Source organism: Bos javanicus, chromosome 17 (assembly GCF_032452875.1).
Source record: "Bos javanicus breed banteng chromosome 17, ARS-OSU_banteng_1.0, whole genome shotgun sequence".
NCBI classification, from domain to species: Eukaryota; Metazoa; Chordata; class Mammalia; order Artiodactyla; family Bovidae; genus Bos; species Bos javanicus.
Window position 1 is genome coordinate 673,240 of NC_083884.1, and position 22,334 is coordinate 695,573.

Sequence of the window (22,334 nt, forward strand, 5' to 3'; positions counted from 1 at the left end):
ACAGGTTCCATCTCTGAGTGAGGAAGATTCCCTGGAGGAGGAAATGGCAACCCACTCCAGTATTCTTGTCTGGATAATTCCAAGGACAAAACAGCCTGGCAGGTTATAGTCCATGGGGTCGCAAAGAGTTGGACACAACTGGGCATACACACAGCTGGAGTTTGTAATCAGGGATTTAGTTGAATCCTGGAACCTTATATCTCAGGAGGGATTTATCTTTCATTTTAAGACTTTTTTAGCAGCGTCTTTTATGTCTTTGTTTCTCAAACTATAAATCAAGGGATTCAGCACTGGGATGATGATGGTGTAGAACACTGAGATGATTTTATCAGTGTTGGGAGAATACACGTATCTGGGTCATGAGTAAATGAAGAGCAGAGTTCCCTGGTAGATGGCCAAGGATGTCAGGTGAGAAGCACACATAGAGAAGGTCTTCTTCCTCCCGCTGGAAGAACGGATCTTTAAGACTGAGAGGAGAATGTAAAAGTAGGAGATTATGATGATGATGAAGCAGATAATTTTCACTGAGCTGCCATATGTGGAGAGAAGCCACTCATTAAGTGACGTGTCTGTGCACAATAACTTAGGCAAGAGAGGGAGGTCACAGAAAAAACGATTAATGACATTTCTATCACAGTATTTCAGAATAAACGCAAAGGATGTGTGCACCAGGGAACTCATATTGCCTCCAGAGTATGACAAGATGATCAACCACATGCAGATGCCCTGAGACATCACAGCCGTGTACAGTAAAGGGTTACAGATGGCGACATAGCGGTCGCCAAGACATGGCAGCCAAGATAAAGGATTCGGTATCTGCAAAAGTACAGAAGAAATAGAACTGCAGGGCACAGCTGTGATAGGAAATTGACTTGTTCTGAGAGGAAGTTGACAAGCATTTTGGAAATGATAACTGAAGAATAACAAAGGTCTACAAAGGATAGGTTACTAAGGAAAAAATACATGGGGGTTTGAAGGTGCAGATCAACCCTGATTAACATCATCAATCCAATGTTCCCCATTAAAATCATAGAGTACAAAGTCAGAAACAGGAGACCCAAGACAATCTGCAGTTCAGGGAGAGTTGAAAACCCTAACAGAATAAACTCAGTCACCAAGGTATAGTTTCCATCTAAAAAGTCCATATTCTGTGCTGTTTTCTTCTTATGATAATTCTAACATCCTGAGATACTATGTTGATAGAGAAAAAAATATAGATATAATTATAAGGTTATTTTATTGTTTCAACAAACAAGCAATCAAGTCAAAAGTCCCAGACCAAATCTCCTTCCAAATATAAATTCTGAGGAACATATTTCAGAATTTGGTAGCTTTATCTCATGGTTGATAGTTTTATTTTGTTTGATTAATAGCTAGTTCTTCCACTGGACAGACATGTGCAGATAACATCTCATATTTCTTACTTTTTAATTCTCAAGTATAGACCTATAGCTACTACAGAGGAGTAAATGAGTAATGAAGTAATAAATGAAATGATGATAAGAGGAAAAATATATCTGTTATTAAAAGTATGTTAACTTGAATACATTTTGCAATGATAACTCTAGAACAATGTACTCCTCTGTCCAGTATTTAATAGATAGCAGTGTGTTGTACTCTTGACTGTGATTAGAGTGATGCAATGAAATATTCTTCAGCTATTACAAAAAATAATAAAAGCAAAAATGATATTAGTGAAATTAAAGCAAATGTCAGTAAACATCAGCTGAGAGCATGTTTTAGAAAGTGATGAGTTTAAGGCAAGTCCTTAAATCCTCTCAAGACACTAAGTCAAGGAAGTTAAAGTAATTAACTGCTTTTCTCTTTGGCATTCTTTATCATTCTTGGCTTCTAGTAAGCACATCATAAATATAAGATGACTGAGTAAAGTGGTTAAAAAATTAGTGTTAACTTCTCATCTTTAAAAATTACTCTATATAGCCTCCTCACTAATTATATATGTGAGCAAACACAAATAGCTGCGTTTAATTTTTATCCTAGTATAATTCAGGATGTTGAGCCTAAGAATTTTGTCAATTTCTGTTTCTGTAACCTCAGAAAATTTCTGGAAGCAAGGAGAATTTGAACATGACTTTGAAATATGACTTTTTATTGTAACCTTGAATGATGACTTGGAAATCTATAAAATGAGCAAATGAAACCTCCAATGAGCTTTGTTACTACTGCCACAGTCGGCTAGAACAAATGGTTGGGGTCATTCTCTCACTTATATAAAATTATTGAGACAATACAGGGCTAAGAACTTCATTGTTGTAATATCATCTAATCACTAAAAGTATACTATAACACAGGCACAGAAAAGTCTAAGAGAATTAGAAGGGTTAGGATGCTGTCTTATGTTATTACCTCAAAGAGTGTGAATGAGATGCAGTACCTTGTTAGGATAGTAGGTAATTTATTCTTATTTTACCTGTTTTCAAGGTAATCAGAGTGTTCAGAAATGATAAGACCTAAATTTAAAGTTAATAAGCATTTGGTTAGAATCTCATATTAGCCACTTGCACTTGCACTTGTATGACCTTGCACAATTATGTGTGTGTGTGTGTATAATACATATGTGTGTATATATATATATATATATATATATATATATATATATATAGAGAGAGAGAGAGAGAGAGAGAGAGAGAGAGAGAATCTGCTATACTTAATACATACACTATATGTATATTATTACATATTACATTATATATATATTTAAAATTTTACTATAATAATGACAACAGTATTTCACATGGTTTCTCTGCCAGGTTAAATTAGGAAAACTATCTATCTATACTTTTTTTGCTGTCTCACTTTAGATAGACTAGCAAATAATAGGTAAACAGTGAAGATTAGTTTCAATTACTCCACTGCTCTCTGCTCAGCAGTAAAGAATCCACTTGCCAAAGCAGGAGATGTGGGTTCAATCCCTGATCTGGGAAGACCTTCTAGAGAAGGAAATGGGAACCCACTCCAGTATCCTTGCCTGGAGAATCTCATGGACAGAGAGGCCTGATGGGCTACAGTTCCATGGGGTCACAAAGAGTTGGACACGGCTTAACTACTAAACAACAACAGAAACAAGCCCACTGCTCTCGCTTATCCCTAGCTAATAATTAGAACTATGTCACTAGATTTTTTAAATAATAGTTATCATTTATATAATGATTGTGATGTGAAATGCAATATTCTAAACACTTTACATATAATTTATTTACTTGTCACACAAAAGTATGCTAACAAAGTATCATAGCAGTTGCTGTCACTGTCGTCTTTCTGTTACAGTTGAAGAAGCTAAAGCACAGAGAGCTGGAGAGCTAAGACGTGATGAAAATAGGATTGGAGCCCAGGCTCCTGTCTCCAAAACTTCAAGACAGATTGGCTGTGTAAGCTAGATTCTCATTATTGATTCCATATGTTGCATGGGGACGTTGAAGCTTAATGTTCCGAGTCAGTCTGCAAGTAGTTGACAGGTACAATTCAAATTCAGATATGTGTGAAGTCAAGGCTCACGAGGACAACCATGAAGGTGGTTAGAGAATTAACAGTGCGGTCTCCATGAGACATGCTGTGGTGCAGACTTGCTGAAGGCAGTGCAGAACGACATGCTGTGGTGCAGACTTGCTGAAGGCAGTGCAGAACGACATGCTGTGGTGCAGACTTGCTGAAGGCAGTGCAGTTATTTCCTGAAAACACAGTCCATTACTCTCGGGGACTCACAGCGAGCATCCCTTCCAATAGACTAAGAAGGGTTTCCCTGGTGGCTCCACCCTTAAAGAATCTGCCTACAATGCAGGAGAATGCCTACAATTCAGGAGACCTGGGTTTGATCCCTGGTCAGGAAGATTCCCTGGTGAAAGAATTGGCAACCCATTCTAGTATTCTTACCTGGGAAATACAATGGACAGAGGGGCTGGGCGGGGCCACAGTCCATAGGATTGCAAAGAGTCGAAAACGACTTAGTAACTAAATCACCTCCATCACCACCACCACCATCCATGTAGAGAAATGTGAGTGAGAAGAGAAGCACGAGGGGAGAAGTCAGAGATGAGAGTGAATCTTGGATTCTTGCTTTCAATGGGAATGACCAAAAAGATTCAATCAAACTGAAGTGATTCACTAAATTTTTCATAAATATATAGCAAAACAATGTTAGAATAGAAAATAAATTAATTGAAACTATCAGGTAGCCAATCATGTTTCAGTTTATTTCTGTTAACAAACAAAAATTATTTAAACAAGGTAAGTGTCTCAGATCCCTGTAGAAGCTATAGAAGAATGACACAGGTAGATGAAATGGCAACCCACTCCAGTGTTCTTGCCTGGAGAATCCCAGGGACGGGGTAGCCTGGCAGGCTTACATCTATGGGGTCGCATAGAGTCGGACACGACTGAAGCGACTTAGCAGCAGCAGTATGCTAATACATATGATTTTGTAACTATTTTGACACATGTCAATGGTCTCAGATCCATAAGAGTCTATTTTTGCATCAATAAAGACAATATGGTAAACACAGAAGCTACTCACCAAAGAAGGAAACATTTTCCATTACCTAGATGAATAATTTCACCAATAGAACCAAGGACTTTTATATACATTCTCAAGTCATTAGAAACATAATAACTGAAGATTCCAAACATGTTCATTTCTAAGAGATTTTTAGGGAATAATTAGTAGGTTATTGTGAATTATTATTTTGAAACAACTTCATAATTACAATACCAATTCTGTTAGTTTGAAGAGGCAATTTTTACTCTCAGTAATATTGTGGTTGTTTTTTTCTGACACTTGAAATCCCACTAGAGTCCTACACTCTAATACTGTAGAGGTTCTTTTAAATAGTTCATATATTTTAAAATGTAACTCTCATTTAAATTCTTTCAAAAACCACATGCAAGTTCCTAAAATTGTTACTTGATACCCTCAGCACTAAAATGTAATATTTTTTGTTGCACTGAAGGGTGAGAACAGCGGGGGCTGCTATAGAAGCTGTTATCGTAGGTGCTTTCTGAGAAGATGAAAGGACTTCATTTTTAAAAATTATCTATCTACCTGTCTATTTACTTTTGGCTGTGCAGGATCTTCCTTGCTGTGCATGGGCTTTCTCTAGTTGCAGAGAGTGGGGCTACTTTCTGTTGCAGACCATGGGCTCTAATATCACAGGTTCAGCAGTTGCGTGCACAGCTTAGATGGAATGTGGCTTATGGTTATCTTCCTGGACCAGGGATTGAACCCATGTCCTCTGTAGTGGCAGGTGGACTCTTAACCACTGTACCACCAGGAAAGTCCCAGAAGGACTTTTAAATAAGAGTCTTATGCCTAAGAGCATCAAAAGGAGGCAAAACCATCCCAGTTAGTAAATACAGTTTTTCATCACTAACTTGATTGTTCTTATGTGCTTTTTGTATGAGAGTTTCACTAAAACAATGATATTTCAGCTGCTTTCAGAAAAACTTGCAGAACTTTTGGTAATTACACAGTAAATTAGAGATACCAAGGGAACATCCCATGCAAAGATGGACTCGATAAAGGACAGAAATGGTATGGACCTAACAGAAACAGAAGATATTAAGAAGAGATGGCAAGAATACACAGAAGAATGGTACAACAAAGATCTTCATGACCCAGATAATCACGATGGTGTGATCACTCACCTAAAGCCAGACATCCTGGAATGTGAAGTCAAGTGGGCCTTAGAAAGCATCACTACGAACAAAGCTAGTGGAGGTGATGGAATTCCAGTTGAGCTATTTCAAATCCTGAAAGATGATGCTGTGAAAGTGCTGCATTCAATATGCCAGCAAATTTGGAAAACTCAGCAGTGGCCACAGGACTGGAAAAGATCAGTTTTTATTCCAATCCCAAAGAAAGGCAATGCCAAAGAATGCTCAAACTACCACACAATTGCACTCATCTCACTTGCTAGTAAAGTAATGATCAAAATTCTCCAAGCCAGGCTTCAGCAGTACGTGAACCATGAACTTCCAGATGTTCAAGCTGGTTTTAGAAAAGGCAGAGGAACCAGAGATCAAATTGCCAACATTTGCTGGATCACTGCAAAAGCAAGGGAGTTCCATAAAAAACATCTATTTCTGCTTTATTGACTATGCCAAAGCCTTTCACTGTGTGGATCACAAGAAACTGTGGAAAATTCTGAAAGAGATGGGAATACCAGACCACCTGACCTGCCTTTTGAGAAATCTGTATGCAGGTCAGGAAGCAACAGTTAGAACTGGACATGGAACAACAGACTGGTTCCAAATAGGAAAAGGAGTACGTCAAGGCTGTATATTGTCACCCTGCTTATTTAACTTCTATGCAGAGTACATCATGAGAAACGCTGGGCTGGAAGAAGCACAAGCTGGAATCAAGATTGCCGGGAGAAATACCAATAATCTCAGATATGCAGATGACACCATCCTTATGGCAGAAAGTGAAGAGGAGCTAAAAAGCCTTTTGATGAAAGTGGAAGAGGAGAGTGAAAAAGTTGGCTTAAAGCTCAACATTCAGAAAACTAAGATCATGGCATCTGGTCCCATCACTTCATGGGAAACAGATGGGGAAACAGTGTCAGACTTTATTGTTGGGGGCTCCAAAATCACTGCACATGGTGACAGTGCCATGAAATTAAAACACACTTACTCCTTGGAAGGAAAGTTATGACCAACCTAGATAGCATATTCAAAAGCAGAGACATTACTTTGCCAACAAAGGTCCATCTAGTCAAGGCTATGGTTTTTCCAGTGGTCATGTATGGATGTGAGAGTTGGACTGTGAAGAAAGCTGAGCACTGAAGAATTGATGCTTTTGAACTGTGGTGTTGGAGAAGACTCTTGAGAGTCCCTTGGACTGCAAGGAGGTCCGACCACTCCATCCTAAAGGAGATCAGTCCTGAGTATTCCTTGGAAGGCCTGATACTAAAGCTGGAACTCCAGTACTTTGGCCACCTCATGTGAAGAGTTGACTCATTGGAAAGGACCCTGATGCTGGGAGAGACTGGGGCAGGAGGAGAAGGGGATGACATAGGGTGAGATGGCTGGATGGTGTCACTGACTCGATGGACATGAGTTTGAGTCAACTCCAGGAGTTGGTGATGGACAGGGAGGCCTGATGTCCTGGGATTCATGGGGTCTCAAAGAGTCAGACATGACTGAGTGACAGAACTGAAGTGAACTTAGAGCACCCAAACTGGAAATTTACATGGTTACAAATACAGAGCTGTCTTCCCTTCACAGCATCTTCCAAATTTAAAATTGCTTGGGGTAATGGGTTAAAGATATGTCAAAAACCTCTGAAATACAAGAGTAGACAATTCTATATTACTTTCATGCTAAAGAGACTAAAAAAGCTCAAGCACTTATGTGAAAGTCCCAGATCACTGTGCCCTAGTAAGAGGGGTGAACTGGAGATACAGTACATGTTGCCAAAACCAAAAGAATCAGTTTTCTATTGAATGGAGCTTATCACTATTAATTGCATCAGAAAAATAATTGAAGCTTCATTAATTTGAGAAATCCTGTAGAACATCTTTGTAGTCTGTATGGCATGTAATAAACAAATTACTAAGCATGGTAACAGGAAAGATTTTACTCCCATACAAGAGGGAAAATGCCAAAAGCAAATACACATTGAACCAAAACAGAGTTGGCAAGCAAGAATTTAAAAATAATTCTAAAAACATCCTAAAGAAAATTGTCAAATAAAATTGAAAATGACAAAAGTTGGGAGACATTCCACAAATGATTGGAAACCTTAGAAAATAAAATAGAATTGAAAAACACATCTAAGTTAGCAACTTATTGAATGGATTTGTTGATACATTGAATTTTTAAAAGCAAAGAATTGGATGAAAAGTGACAAGGTCAAAAGGGTTTGTGTTAAGGATCTTGGTTTGGAACTTGCAACTAATGTGGTAAAGGAGGTCATCAAGAAAATATATGCTCAGTTCAGTTCAGTTCAGTCGCTCAGTCATGTCCGACTCTTTGCGACCCCATGAAATGCAGTTCACCAGTCCTCCCTGTCCATCACTAACTCCCGGAGTTCACCCAAACTCATGTCCATCGAGTCAGTGGTGCCATCCAGCCATTTCATCCTCTGTCATCCCCTTCTCCTCCTGCCCCCACCACAGTTCCAAAGCATCAATTCTTTGGCGCTCAGCTTTCTTCACATTCCAACTTTCACATCCATACATGACCACTGGAAAAACCATAGCCTTGATTAGATGGAACTTTGTTGGCAAAGTAATGTCTCTGCTTTTTAATATGCTATCTAGGTTGGTCATAACTTTCCTTTCAAGGAGTAAGCATCTTTTAATTTCATGGTGCAATCACCATCTGCAATGATTTTGGAGCCCAAAAAAATAAAGTCTGACACTGTTTCCACTATTTCCCCAACTATTTTCCATGGGAAATAGATGGGGAAACAGTGGAAAATATATGCTACTTCCACTCAAATACTTAAATGCTCACCATGAACCAGCCTTAAGAAAACAGACTTTCCTAGCAAAGGCTCTTTCACATTGGCACTGCTTTAGAGGAATGAACTTAAAAAATGTTTTCCATATACTGTAGAACCTAGAATTCTTACATCTTTCAGACAATAGATGGCACCAGAGACAACTATCTAATCTAGTTAGTATGCCTCTGAGTCAGTCCTGAAAAATAAACTTTCAATGTTCTTAAAGATCTTTGTGTAATTGAGATTTCCAATTATGTTAGTACTGTTTCTCACCGTTTATATATGCTTTTTTTCAGAAATTTAAATTTTCTTTTAATAAATTCTCTCATTCCCTGGTCAATTGATAATACTTCTCTCTGTGCAGGAAACTGTGACTCTTGGGTTCCAATAAACCATCATCAAATAAAATGTCCTGATTCTTCTCATCTTTGGTGTCAATACCCAAATATTCTTGTTCTTGTTTCATCTCTAACTCATGTCTGACTCTTTGCAACCCCATGGACTGTAACCCACCAGGCTCCTCTTTTCATGGAATTCTCTAGGCAAGAATACCAGAGTGGGTTGCCATTTCCTCCTCCAGGGGATCTTGCTGACCCAGTGATCAAACCTGGGTCTCCTGCACTGTAGGTGGATTCTTTATCACTGAACTACTGGGGAAGCCCTGATATCCCAATAAGTTGAATTAATTTTACAGCAGGTCAGTAAAATACAACTGAATTAAAGTTGAACTCATGTTCTAGAATAAGCATCAAATCATTGCTTATAGTCTCACATACAGGGCTTTTCATGGGAGGCTGTGAGACAAGTAGATCTCAATACCCACCAGTCAGAATTTTAAATATTTATATAGAGGTCTTAACCAGCTTCAAGCATGTATACTGTCCAGATGGTCTCAACAGCAAGTTTCTCTCTCAAGACTGCGTGTGTGGTCTTTGAAAATATCTCTCACTGAAGGAATGATGGACAGAAGATACATTCTAAAGACAAGGGAGAGGGTGAGGAGCATGTAGGTCCAGTGTGCCAGTCAATCAGATGTCATCTTCTCCAGATGACCTCCTCCCATGGTCCTAAATGAATTTGTCAAATGAATCCCTTTATGTGCATGAGTCCTAAGTTGCTGCAGTCGTGTCCGACTCTTTCTGACCTGAACTGCAGCTAACCAGACTCCTTTGTCTATGGGATTCTCTAGGAAAGAACACTGGAGTGGATTGCCATACTCTCCCCTAGGGATCTTCCTGACCCAGGGACTGAACCTGCATCTCCTGCAGCTCAGCAGGCAGACTCTTTACTGCTGAGCCACTGGGGAAGCCTGAATCTGTTTATACACAATGTCATATCCATATTTCCAGAAGGAGTTGAATCCAGTTAATATCTTGAAAAAATTGTATGAGATGGCCAAGCTACTGAGATACCCTATGAGTAGTCAAGTAAAGTGTCTTGTGTCCCTTTAGAGGTGAAAGCAAACTTCCTCTGAGAGGCAGTCAAAATAGGCACTGAACAGAATATATTAGCTAAATCTATGGCTGCAAAATACTTGATACTTGTTAATGGAATGAAGTCAGTAATTTCATTGTTATTGCCTATGGAGCCTTCGTAGCTGGGGCTACAGTGTAAAGGTTGTGATCATATGGTGTCATTCATTATTTCCATTTTATGGACCGGCCAAACTGGGTTGTAGGTTCTTACCTGGAGGTGTTGGGACCTAATCCCCCCTCTTCCTGAATCAACTTGATCTGGAGAAAGGGGATGGATGAAGGTGGAAGACAAAGCAAGGACACAAACCAAGGGCCCCAGAGCATTGTGCGGCTCCTCGGTGACAGGTGGGGGGATGGGTGGGGGGGGGGATGAGTCCTTCGTCCCTGTTCCCTGCAGCTTGTACCCTGGGACTGGGAACACGCTGCCTCTGGACCAGCCTGTACTTTCTGAGCCCAGGCGGCCTGACCAAAGGCAAAGCAAAGGTCCTCCTGCCTTCTTGGGGAGGCCAGGGCTGCTGGGAACCCCAACACCTCTGACTACAGGAGGGTCCAGCTTATGACCTTTCTCTCCCAGATGATCCCCAGCCTGAAGCTGGGGCTGTGCAAGGCCAGCCCCCAGGAGGGGGCGTGCAGGGAGCCTGCCGGTGGACAGGTCTGCGCAGGCTCGCCAGGCCTAGCTTTTTACACAGCCCCACCAGCCACAAGCTGCCAGGGTCAGCCCAGAAAGTCTACTCCCCAGGTTCGGGCTGCAAAAGGCTGGTTCGGCTACAGAAGGACGGGGAAGACAGAAGAGGAAGGAGCTTTCTAGCCCTAATTACTAAAAAACAAACAAACAAACAAAATTCTCCTTTTCTTTCAAATGGTTCTTATATAATGAGTTTAAGTATTAGAGGCTCAAGACTTAGAGTTTAAGTCTTAAGTTTAAGGCTTAAGACTTAGAGTTTAAGTCTTTTATTTTACACTGGGACATTTCAACTGTTTTAACTGTGTGCTTTAAAAACTGTCCACAGTTAAACATCAAATATGGAGTCAAACTCCTTGTTACAAGTCCCTTTTCATGAAACGTAGCATACATGTGCAGCTGAGCAGCTCTATCAGCTTAATTCCTGCCAGTAAAATTTTTGGATACTGGCTTTCTTTCGTTTTGTAATCTGTCAATGAATATCATTGTTGTTGTTTAGTCCCTAAGTGATGTCTGACTCTTTTGCAACCTCATGGACTATAGTCTGCCAAGCTCTTCTGTCCATGGGATTTCCCAGGCAAGATGGCCATTTCCTTCTCCAGGGGATCTTCCCCACCCAAGGATTGAACCCTTATATTCTGCTTGGCAGGTGGATTCTTTACCACTGAGCTTCCAAGGAAGCCTGTCAGTGAATATAAATATATATATGATTACATATGCATTGCATATATACTTTTTGTATTTACATCAGTTCAGTTCAGTTCAGTCACTCAGTCGTGTCTGACTCTTGGTGACCCCATGAATCGCAGCACGCCAGGCCTCCCTGTCCATCACCAACTCCTGGAGTTCACTCAGACTCATGTCCATCGAGTCAGTGATGCCATCCAGCCATCTCATGCTCTGTTGTCCCCTTCTCCTCCTGCCCCCAATCCCTCCCAGCATCAGAGTCTTTTCCAATGAGTCAACTCTTCGCATGAGGTGGCCAAAGTACTGGACTTTCAGCTTTAGCATCATTCCTTCCAAAGAAATCCCAGGGCTGATCTCCTTCAGAATGGACTGGTTGGATCTCCTTGCAGTCCAAGGGACTCTCAAGAGTCTTCTCCAACACCACAGTTCAAAAGCATCAATTCTTCGGCACTCAGCCTTCTTCACAGTCCAACTTTCACATCCATACATGACCACAGGAAAAACCATAGCCTTGACTAGACGAACCTTTGTTGGCAAAATAATGTCTCTGCTTTTGAAAACGCTATCTAGGTTGGTCATAACTTTCCTTCCAAGGAGTAAGCGTCTTTTAATTTCATGGCTGTAGTCACCATCTTTCCCCATCTTACTGCTGCTTTAAAAATGCTTTTCTATTTCAAAAGTGTTCTTTGAGAGCTGTCTTTGCTTCTGATTTTGACAGATTTGCTTTATACTCAGAACACACTCTAGGGGGCGCTAGTGCTAAAGACCCCACCTGCCAGTGCAGGAGACCCAGAGTTCAATCCCTGGGTTGGGAAGATGCCCTGGAGGAGGGCATGGAAACCCACTCCAGTTTTCGTGCCTGGGAAATCTCGGACGTAGGAACCTGGAAAGCAATAATCCATAGAGTCGCAAAGAATCTGACATGACTGAAGCAATTTAGCACACATACACCCCATGCTGAACATACTTGCACGATGACCTCTTTAATATCTAATATATATACATTTTCCTTATACCTTGCTTCCCTGGTGGCTCAGACGGTAAAACGTTTGCCCGCAATGTGGGAGACCCGGGTTTGATTCCTGGGTTGGGAAGATCCCCTGGAGGAGGAAATGGCAACCCACTCCAGTACTCTTTCCTGGAAAATTCCATGGACTGAGGAGCCTGGTGGGCTACAGTCCATGAGATCTCAAAAGAGTCGGACACGACTGAATGACTTCACTTTCTTTCTTATTTATACCTTATCTCATTTTTTTCTTCTCTCCATTTTTGCACATTCAAAAATATTTATTAACAATTTATTATATGGAAATTATCTCACTTTCATTTCTTTTGCTTTCAATCACTTTCAGTCTGTTTATTCAAAATGCAGTTCAAGGTGGCTGATATTGAACAGATAGCTTTTTAAAATTTTAATGTTTACCTTTCATTTGGACTGCTTAGTCCATATTTAACTTTTTTTCTTTTTTCTATAAATTCCTATTTGTTTCCATTTATTCCTTTGTTTTGCTGCTCTTCTGCCAATTTTGGAATTAATTGTTTTATATTTTACATTTGATATCTTGCTCTGACTTTTTATTATCATTTCAGTGATTGCTTCAGGGCTTACAATTTAAAATGTGCAAGTTATCAATGTTTGCCTACAGTTAAAATTGTTCCACTTTGATCTTTGTTTACAACTTTCCACATTCCACTTCATGTCTCACGTCAAGCACTTCACACCTGACGTTTCACAAATGTCATAATCTTGTAACAGTATACTGCCAGTTCCTCAGATTGCATTCTTGGTGTTATTGATGTCATATATTATACTTGTATCTATATTATAATCCCAACTTACCCTGTCAATATTTTAGCTTTAAGTAGTCATTTGTCTAACAGATCAGGACTACTGTTGCACCTCCCTGAAATCCTCTGTCTAGCTCCTCTGTGAAGTACCCAGATAATACCATTTCATGCACATTCCCTGGGTTTTTCAGATGCTAAAGAAGTCAAGTGTTAGTAGTTCAGTCATGTCCTACTCTTTGGGACTGTAGCCCACTAGGGTCCTCTGTCCATGGGATTTTCCAAGCAAGAATACTGGAGTGAGTTTCCATTCCCTTTTCCAGGGAATCTTCCTGACCCAAGGATCAAACCCAGGTCTCCTGCTTTACAGTCAGATCCTTTACCATCTGAGCTACCAGGGAAGTCCTCAAATGCTAGTGACCACTACCAAGTGGAAGAAATTAACTGCTTGATTTCCAGACCTACTGGCACCTAATGATTGATAATATCAGCTGCTCTGCTACCTCAGAATCAACCAAATACATAATTGTACATGAGCTGATCATGTACACTGCGACCCTCTCCCTCATCTGGACTTTAAAAATGCTTTGTTTAAATGCTTGCAAGAGTACCAAATGTTTTTGGAGTATGAAGCACCTGTTCTTGCGTGGCCCTGCAGTCAAGCTTTCTCTGCTCCAAACTAGGATGTTTCAGCTGTGTTTGGCTTCACTGTGCATCAGGGACACAATCTTGCATTCTGTAACAGTCTCACGATGGTGTGATAGATTTTACTCTTATTCATTCTAAAGGGGCTCACTATAATACATATATTCATGATTTCCAACAAATTTGAAAATTATTCTATCACTATAATTATTTCTTTACACTTGGCCTTCAGTTATTCATATTTTAGGCAATTTTAGACAATGCCTGTTATTGAGGCTGTGACTTTTTTTACATCATTTTTTAAATACTCTTTATGGGTTTTATTTTTTTCCAGAATTTAAATTCAAGTTCACTGGCATTTCTTTGCACATGTCCAAATTGCTGTAAATCAAATCACATTAATTTTTCATCTTACTTTCTTTTCACTTATATTTCATTCCCTTTCTTTTTACCTTTCACTCTAGAATTTCAGTGCATTTTTTACAGGTTTTATGTATTTGTTGAAACTCTCTGTGTGTGAAAGTGAAAGTCACGCAGTCATGTCTGACTCTTTGTTACCTCATGGACCAGGCTCCTCTGTCCATGGAATTCTCTAGACCAGAATACTGGAGAGGGTAGCCATTCCCTTTGCCAGGGGATCTTCCCAAGACAGGGATCAAACTCAGGTCTCCCTCATTGCAAGATGATTCTTTACCATCTGAACCACCAGGGAAGCCCTGAAACTCTGTATTTAACTCAAAGTTTGTTTAGCTATATTTTATTTCAAGTCCTTGGCTATCCTATTAAGAGATTATGGGAGGCATTGCTAAATCCATCACTTGAGACATCTTGAAGTCATTTTCAATTGATTATTTATTTATTTATTTTTCTGGACAGTGGGTTAGTCTCCCTGAGCTTTTCATATTCTAGATAATTTAAGTAGCCTATGATGCATGAGATGAAAACTAAGAGTCCTAGCCACAAGACCACCAGGGGCTAGAATTAAAGTGGCTCTAACTCTTGCCCCTAGCTGAAAGTAAGAATGTTTTAAGAAGAGAAAAACTGTAAAAACAGGTACAAATTTTACTATAAGAGATATAGCTCAATGCATGGGAGATCACACAGGAAAACAGTTTGTTTATCCAACTCGGAAGCAGGGCAGAAATACACCCCCAGAAAGAAAGTGTACGGACATTGTCTCCAATGAGGAGGAGTGCAGTACATCAGAAACTAGGCACAGATACACACCCTGAGAGGAAGGGGGGCGGGGGGAAGTGTCCTGAGTGAGGAGGAATGCACTGTGGAGGTGTGTAAATCACACATATAGGACCATCCTTCCGGGGCTTTGTTTACGTTTGGCCAGTTGTCTTGTTTCTTCCTTCAACCTGACTGGTCCATGGATCCTCCTCAAGAGGAGTGCACAATTTTTTTCTAAGATGGATCCCACCACAGAGGCCTATGGGTACATGTTCACACTTATTACAGGGTGGGGCACCCTCCCTTTTCAACCCCCAAGAAGACTTCCTGCACATGTGCAGACAGGGAAGTCTTCCTTGACCTCAGGAGTCGGCATCTACCTGTCTCTTTGCTTTAACAGTGCTCAGCTTTTATCAGTGGCTTTGTCCTTGGAGTAGTGGGGTGAGAACAAAGGCTCAATTCTATTCCACTTGACAACACCAGGTGTCCGGCCCAGAGGCCCACTGTCACCCACCTCACAAATATACCCAGATGTTTACTGTTCTGGTTGAGAGGCACCTCCTATAACTCTGAGCTATGCTTTATCTCTAGTATCTCCATTCTTTCTGCAACCACATGGCAGTCATTTTCTTAGAAGCCCCCTGTAACCTTCTCTGGGATATGAATATCCCATTGTTCTCCCTGAGACTCTCAGGAAAATTAATACAGGCCTATTCCCAGCCCCAGCCACCAACACACCTCCCTTATGTTTTGTGCCTTGGGACAGATCTTAGGATCTTTTGTTGAGTTCCAATTTCTGCCCCCTCAGCTCAGTGATGCATCTGTGCTATTCTTTCAGTTCTATTTATCCATACTTTGATCAGGAAATTGTCTCCAGGTGTAAAACCAGCATGGTCATGAGATTAACATTGTGGATTTTCTTCCATGATGGACAGACCCTTAAGGTGGATTCTGTGGTCCCTACCTCCTGATAACCATACTTTTGGTCAATACCTTCCAACTGAGTGTAGTTGGTCATGTCTGCTGCTACTAGTCCAGGCAGGGAAGTAATATAGGATGCCTATGATTATGTAAATAAGAATCCATTACAGAAGCCTGTTTCCATCTCAGTAGGAGGCTTTTAAAGGAGCAAACTATCATATTAGTTGTTGCTTATGATGAGGATCACGCAGCAAGGAACAGAGAGCCTTTAACCAGTATCTAGCCAGAAGTGATGCCTTCAGTCTAACAACTGCAAGAAATTGAATTATGCCAACAAAACTTGGTCTTTCTCCAGTTAGTCCTCAGCTGAGTCTACGACCCTGGATAATACCCTAATTGCAATCTTGTGAGACCCTACACAGAGGAATATGCAACTCTGTGATAAGAGTACTGGCCTACAAAACTCAGGAATAATTACTGTATCTCTGTGTATATGTATCTGTGTGTGTGTGTGTGTGTTTAAACTAAAATTTTGGTAATGTGTTATGCAACAATAAAAATTTAATGTACACTGCAAGGTATCACAACCTTTTAACCCTGAAGTCTAATTCCTGAGTACAGTAATATGTAACATTTTTCTTTTATCTTGGTGGTTGTGTAATAGGACCCTCAAAATTAAAACTGTTTGACAAGTGATTCTGTTCTTTGTTTTGTGTTTTTCCCCTCTGTGTTCTCCTATCATTGCTGAGAACTAAAATTTGCATTCTTTGTTAATGTGCATTCTTTGTTGCTGATTCATGTGTGTGGCAATCTCACTGTTTCTGTTAGGGGAAACACACTGACTGAAACTGCCCACCCTGGCTAGAAACCTTAGTACATATTTGCATGAATTATTTTACCACGGGAAGTCCTGGTAAGGAACTAACAAGACACCATCAGCTGGAAGAATCTGAGAAAGGTCAAAAGGAGACTCCACATGTCCTACCACCTCCCAGAAGCCTTTTCGTTGACATCCACCTTGGCTGAGTAATGCGTGCACCACCAGAAAGGACCCTGAGTCCAAATGATCAGCCAAAGACAACCTGGAAACTAATTCCATCAACATAAACCCTAGACTGTGAGTTGCATGGCAAGGCAGTCATCCTGGGCTCCCTAACCACCCTGGCCTCTGCCTAGGCGTCCATTCCCAATAAAGTTTCTTGCTTTGTCAGTGACTATGTCTCTTCTGACAATTCATTTCTGAGTGTTAGACGAGAGCCCCCTTTTGGGCTCTGGAAGGGGTTCCCCTTCCTGCAGCTTTTCTGCTCCTTCTTGACTTGACCACAGAAACCCAAGTCCATGGTCAGCAAAGCAAGAATTATGAAAGGAGGACTATTTTGACCAGGACCAGGGAACCAAAATAAATGGCTGAAGAAAATGTCATGGGAAAAACTAGCCTCGGGAAACAATCAACCATATGTGACAATTATTGTTCAGTCATGTCTGACTCTCTGCAACTCCATGAACTGCAGCATAGAAGGCTTTCCTGTCCTTCACTGTTTCCCCGAGGCTACTCAGCTCATGTCCATTGAGTTGGTGATGCCATCCAACCTCTCATCCTCTGTCACCTCTCCTCTTCCTGCCCTCAATCTTTCCCAGCATCAAGGTCTTTTTCAATGAGTTGGCTCTTCACATCAGGCTGAGTATTAGAGCTTCAGCTTCAGCATCAGTCCTTCCAGTGAATATTCAGGGTCAGCTGCTTTCTGAATAAAGTCATTTTCCTTGCCGCAACACTTTGTCTCTCAGATTCATTCGTTGGCCTGTCGTGTGGAGAGCAGAGTGAGCTTGGACTCGGTAACAAGAGGACATCTCCTAGAATTCTAGAATTTTGGCTGCAAAACCACAAAATGATGCCCAAAACCATGGAAGTCACCAGTGTAAAATATCAAAGCCACCTGTCCCTGAATGATTGTTTACGGTGAAGCTTCACCCTAAATTAGGATGCGTATGTGTTTGTCACTCAGTAGCATTCAACTCTTTGCAAATATTCTGCTTTAGAACACTTAGATCTTAGAAATGCAGGAGTTTCCTATTTTTATCAGAGTTTAACCAAGTTAGCACAGATGCACTACTTTTTTTCTGCTCTCCCTCTGCATAAATTGTCTAAGAACATTCTTCACACTCATCTCCCACATGCCACATAGCCATTGCACTAACATGTGAATGCACTTACCTGGCCACAGGTGATTGAGTCCACAGTGCCTGTTATACAAAGATGGTTCAACCAAACTATTTACTGCAGCTGTTTAAATAAGAACCAAAAAAAAGTGTTTATCCCTCTTTGTCTGTAGTGTATTTTTTTTTTTAGACTGGGAATTGTTTTCCATATCTTCCTCAGTATTGACTGGAGAAAATCTAAAGTCAGACGTCAGGTAGATAGAGGATAGTCAAACAGATTTATCAAAAAGTATGTACGCATTTTTCATTTTTCTGTTTTCCTTTACCCATGAGTTAATGACTGACACACACAATGCAACCATGACTAATATATTATATTTTTACATCTTATTTGTTTCATAACAAAGTCAAATCAAACATGATAATACAATTTCAGGAGATTTAACACTTTGAACCCAATTCACAAATTCAGTTTTTGACATAGCAATGTGTCCACAGACAGGCTAGTATCGCAAAGTTTAAAGAGAACGCTAATATATGTACGCATCAATTTCCTATCCAAGGCAGTAAATTATATCTCAGTTTAGCAAAAAATGACCACATTTCTGTTTTCTGGTGCCACACTTTCTATTTGACATACATCCCATATAGTTTCAATAAAGCAATTTGTTTTAAAATTATTTCTATAAGGCTGTAGCCTTATAGGTTGGCAATAAGGCTATCTAGTTGCAATAAGTCATATATTTGCAACCTACTCCAGTATTCTTGCCTGAAGAATCCCTTGGATAGAGGAGCCTGGAGGGCTACAGTGTGTGGGGTGGCAAAGAATTGGACACAACTAAGCAACTAACACTGCCACTACTACTACTTATTTGCATTGAAGTTATGTGCACATTAATCTATACAGCTTACATATTTTCACATAAATTCAGCTACTTTATAACAGAATTTTTATTCTTCTATACTTAGCCATTTGCATTTTACCTTTTTGATGTTAAACTGTTTATTGTCCTTTGAAACATGATTATCTGAGTATGTGTGCATGTGTCTTTGTGTTAATGTACTAATATCTGGAAGAGGGTAAGTGAGAGAAGGATAGGAAACGTTTGAGAAGAAAACAAAGAATAGAATAAAAATTATCATAAATTTTTGCATTCAAATCAGACAACATTTTTTTAAATAACACTGTTTTATACCAATTCATATTTTTTCTTTAACAGATATGTGTGTTTTTCCAGGGATAAAGGAAATCATAGTTGGGATGTTTACTTTTGCAATTAAAACGATATTCCTGAATTTAGACTTAAGCAACTCTGCAGGAAATAATTCCACAAATAAAACTGGAGTCTATTTTAAAGTTTAAAAAATGTGATATATGTTGTATATAACACTCTCTCACAAACTATAAATTGTGAAAAAACATGCATCAGGAAAAAAACAACTGACAATTGCAAATACTCTGCATGGTTAGTTTCATGTGATATTGTCACTTTTGACTCTAAATACTGAATTGCTTATTTTCATAACCCAAATTTCTTTACAAGTTATCCTTATTTCTGAGAACCCAAAAGAAATATAGAATGATTAGATGACACTTCCATAGTTTTATATATAACTTTGATAACTTTACTTATATCTAATTGGATACATATATGTGAAAATGAATGGACTTGATTAATTAGAAAATATTCTAATGAAAAACTAACTTGAATCTAGCTTTCCAAATTTCACTGTATTCTATTTAATTCAGAAAATTCACCAAACAATTCCAGAGGTGAAGGGACTCTTTTCCTAGTAATTACATTCCATAAAGCCTTCTTTACTTCCTTATTCCTGAGGCTGTAGATCAGAAGATTTAATATGGGGATCATTCTGTGTAGAACACAGAAGCCACTTTGTCCTGATTCAAAGATAGCTGGAAGTAGGTCTCAGATAAGCATAGATGGAGGCGGACTAGAACAGGATGATGGCTGTCAGGTGACACACATGTGTAGAGAAGGCTTTGCGTCTCCTCCCATGAATGCATACGGAAGATGGAGAAGAGAATATAGGAGTAGGAGGCAAAGATCACCAGCAGAATTCCGACCATATTCACACCAGCAAACGTGGAAAAGATGCTTTCATGCAGGCATGTGTCAGTACAGGAGAGCTTAAAAAGTGGGGGACTGTCACAGAAGAAGTGATGGATGACCTTGGAACTACAGAATGACAAGATGCTCACATACCCTGTGTGAACCACAGAGTTGAACAGTCCTGCTGTAAAAGCCCCTGCTGCCATTTTCAGGCAGACTGTCCTGGACATGATCAAGGCATAAAGGAGAGGGCTGCATATGGCCACATAGCAGTCACAGATCATTAACCTAAAAGGACGCATTCAGCTGTGGCAAAGGCTATAAAGAAGTACATCTGCAGAAAGCAGCCAGCAAAGGAGATGGTTTTCTTCTCTGACAATAAATCAACCAGCATCTTTGGAGTGATGATGGATGAATAACAAACATCAACAAAGGACAGGTTAGCCAGGAAGAAGTACACGGGTGTGTGAAGTTGGGAATCAGTCCTGATTAAGAGGATCATCCCAACATCCCCCACAACTGTAAGCATGTAAATCACCAAGAAAAAGCAAAAGAAGATAACCTGTAGCTCCAGTGTGTCTGCTAATCCCAACAGGATGAACTGCGTGGGTGAAGTATAATTTTTTTTACCCATTGATTACGGATACAGTATGCTTAAACTTAAATTGGATGTAAATATTTCCCTTTGCACAATTTACCAGAAATAGAAATAGTGATAAGTTAAGTCATATATGAAAAAGAAGCCTGGGACAACAGTGCATGGTAAACAGAGTCAGAGAGAAATTAGTGGGCAAATGAATAGACATTCGATTTTATTACATATTTGTCTCTAATAATCTGGATTGAGGGATCCACAAATGACTGGTCTAATATACCACCTAAGGTTTTTTTTTTTTTTTCCTGAATGCAACATCTATGTTCTATTCTTTCCCATCTAGTCCACATTCAAAATGCAAAGTACAGAACTATACTTGCCAAAGTTTTTCCCGTTCTCTGAGCATGTATTTGAATTTAAGTCACATGCTTTTTTTTTTTTCACTCATCAAGACTACTGTCTACATTCTTCAACTCTAAAATTTATGCATGGCCAGTTGGTAATCGTTTGTGTGTTCTCCAAGCAGCAAAAAATAGCACAGTTCAATAACTGATATTTTAAAATCTATCTTATTTTTAATGATGATATTGTAGTGTATTAAGGTACACAAATAACTGTTCTTCATACAAAACACTCTATCAGATTAATGCCGTGTGGTAGCACACACTGTACCTGTTTATGGCGGTGAATGACAGAGACTGCACCAAGTACTTAACAGCATTTTTCTCAGTACTAACTTATCTAGTCTATCATTTCTGTTTTTACTAGGATCCCTAATAACTCAGTTGAGGCACAAAAAAACATAAAGAAGACAATTTTCATGTTTCAAATGAAATATAAAGCAGTGAAATTTTGTATTACCTCTTCATAAAAATCTGAGACACATTCTGAGTATATGTATGTTGCTCCCCTTTTATTTTATTCTCCTTGAAGAGAGCTAGGTAACCATGGGGATTGAATTATAGGTTTCAATTGTGTCATGAATCCTCTAAAGGCAGAAACTCCAGTCTCAGAAGTATTTAAATATGATAATATGTAAGTATATGAAAGTAAACTCTAGATGGAACTTAGTGGTGACTGTGTTAAAGTTTTTTGCCAAATTAAAAAAAAAAAGTCTATTTAATTGTCACTTTCTTTGTAGTTTTAGCTTATTCCAATGGGTACATTCAGTTCAGTTCAGTTGTTCAGTCATGTTCGACTCTTTGCGACCCCATAAATCACAGCACACCAGGCCTCCCTGTCCATCACCAACTCCTGGAGTTCACTCAGACTCATGTCCATCGAATCAGTGATGCCATCCAGCCATCTCATCCTCTGTCATCCCCTTCTCCTCCTGCCCCCAATCCCTCCCAGCATCAGAGTCTTTTCCAGTGAGTCAACTCTTCCCATGAGGTGGCCAAAGTACTGGAGTTTCAGCTTCAGCATCATTCCTTCCAAAGAAATCCCAGGGCTGATCTCCTTCAGAATGGACTGGTTGGATCTCCTTGCAGTCCAAGGGACTCTCAAGAATCTTCTTCAACACCACAGTTCAAAAGCATCAATTCTTCGGCACTCAGCTTTCTTCACAGTCCAATTCTCACATCCATACATGACCACTAGAAAAACCATAGCCTTGACTAAATCGACCTTTGTTGGCAAAGTAATGTTTGTGCTTTTCAATATGCTATCTAGGTTGGTC

General features: G+C 39.8%; 2 pseudogenes; both read right to left on the reverse strand.

Moving 5' to 3' along the window:
* Nucleotides 1-201: 201 nt before the first annotated feature.
* LOC133228439 (olfactory receptor 5I1-like) lies at nucleotides 202-1,180 on the reverse strand (annotated as a pseudogene).
* An 18,536-nt stretch (nucleotides 1,181-19,716) lies between these two features.
* Nucleotides 19,717-20,695, reverse strand: LOC133229258 (olfactory receptor 5F1-like; annotated as a pseudogene).
* Nucleotides 20,696-22,334: the final 1,639 nt, after the last annotated feature.